A 2,332-nucleotide genomic window follows, 5' to 3' on the forward strand; every position below is an offset into this window, starting at 1 on the left:
GGGGGTAAATCATCACTTGCTTTGGAAAAATATCTTTATTATGTGTTTAAATTTGTCATATTAAATAACACCTTTTTCTAAATTTTTATGGACAATGGGTAGAATAAAAACTTATTTCAAGTTATTTACTATAAAACTTATTTCAAGTTGTTTACTATGAATCTATTTACATCTTGTCTTCTCAAATCACTATTATAATGAATCTAACCCAAGCCACATAAGGACTAATTGAACATACTAATTGTAGCTCTTTTTAAAATGGTTTTAAAAACCAGAACTGTAAAAGTGAACATGCATCTTCAGTCATTGGTATTTTATTTTCTTCCTTTGGCTAATAAAACCTCTTTTACCTAAATATCACTTTATGAAGATGTACTTTGTGCTGTTGAATCTCCAGCCCAGTTTTGTTAAGAGTGAAGTTTTTCTCTATGAGGGCAAACTGATAATGGAGTGGGGCCAAGAATAGGTTTTGCAGATATAATGCTGGAGAACTTTCTGCCTTCCCCCAAATTCTGAGTTCATTGGCCATTTCATAGCAATAAGAGAAATTTCTAATTTTAAAACAATAATGAATGGCAAGGAAAAAGAAAAATAACTGAAATTAAGATTAATTTCCCCAACCCTACCAAATTCTGCATTTTCTTTTTTAGTATTACAATACTCTGTCTCTGACCTTTTTGAATCCTTGGAGAATAACAACAACAATAATAACATTTAATTATTATATAGAAACAATGATGTACCCTGTATTTCTCCCAAGGGACTGTAGAGTTAACTTTACCTGAAGAATTTGTTCTTGGTTTTCAGTTCCTAAGAGATAACTCCTGAAACTTTGGAAATTCCTTAGTAATTGAAGTGTCTTTGAGGAAGCCTCCAGACCACACCTGAGAGAGTTTATGCCAATGAAGTGCTTCTTGGATGAGAGCTGGCCAAACCAGGAAGACTCATCACATTTTATCAGCCCAACTTTTGTAGAGTCTAATTCAATCAATCATACCTATGTAATGAGACCCCAGTAAAGGCTCTGCACATGAAAGCTCCATGGGCTTTCTGGCTAATAATAGGTATTGATGCACAGGAGAAGGTGTCCCCATTTGGAACACAGATATTCTGCGTTGGGAACCCTCTCAGACCTAGTCCTATGCATCTCTACATTTGCATCTTTTTTTTTTTTTTTTCTGTAATATAACAATAATCATAAGTAGAATGCTTTCTATGTTCTCTATTTTACAGTAATATATCAGACAGTATTTCACTGCTGTAAGGTTTTCATTGTGCAATTTTTTCAGAAGTGGAAGGCCCTGTCTTTCTTCCCAGTCTGTTTTAGTCTGGAAATTCCACTGAAACCTGCCTACCATGTGTGGCCCTGCTGATATTTGAAATACCAGTGACATAGTTTTCAGCCTCACAGCAACACACAAGCCACTATAGTATGACAAACTGACATATGAATGGTGGATCATAACAAATTGTGGATAAGATTGTGAAGAATAAGAATCCAGAACACTCAATTGTGCTGATGTACACAGACCAAGATATACATAGACCAAGTTGAAGTCATTCAAACAGAACAAGGTTCATGGTTTAAAATCAGGAAGGGTGTGTGTCAGGATTATGTGCTTTCATCATAATTGTTTGCTGTGCAAATAATCTGAGAAGCTAGACTATATGAAGAAGAATGCAACAGCAGAATTGGAGAAAGACTCATTAACAACCTGTAATAGGCAGATGGCACAGCCTTGCTCTCTGAAAGTGAAGAAGCTTGAAGCATTAACTGATGAAAATCAAAGGCAACAGTCTTCAGTATGGATTAGAGCGCAACATAAAGAAAACAAAAATTCTCACAACTGGACAAACCAGCAACATCATGATAAAGAGAGAAAAGATTGAAGTTGTCAGGGATTTCACTTTACTTTGATCAACAAACAACACCCATGAAAACAGAAGTCAAGAAATCAGACGATGTATTCCAGTGGGCAAATCTGCTGCAAAAGCCCTCTTTAAAGTGTTGAGGAATAAATATGTCACTTAGAAGACTAAGGTGCATCTAACCCAATGCATGGTATTTTCAATTGCCTCATATACATATGAAAGCTGGACAATGAATAAGGAAGACTGAAGAAGAGTTGGTGTCTTTTAATTGTGGTGTTGATGAAGAATGCTGACCATACCATGGACTGTGAGAAGAAAAAACGTCTGCTCTGGAATAAGTTGTTGTTGTTGTTAAGTGCTGTCGAGTCGTTTCCGACTCATAGCGACCCCATGCACAGCAGAATGAAACACTGCCCGATCCCGCACCAGCCCCACAATCCCTGCTATACTTGAGCCCATC

General features: G+C 36.4%; 1 pseudogene; it reads right to left on the reverse strand.

Moving 5' to 3' along the window:
- Positions 1-346: 346 nt before the first annotated feature.
- Positions 347-2,332, reverse strand: part of LOC122152100 — a 38,824-nt pseudogene continuing 36,838 nt past the window's right edge.

This window comes from Orycteropus afer, unplaced genomic scaffold, assembly GCF_000298275.1.
Source record: "Orycteropus afer afer isolate SDZICR_OR568_19922 unplaced genomic scaffold, OryAfe1.0 scaffold00017, whole genome shotgun sequence".
Lineage (NCBI taxonomy): Eukaryota > Metazoa > Chordata > Mammalia > Tubulidentata > Orycteropodidae > Orycteropus > Orycteropus afer.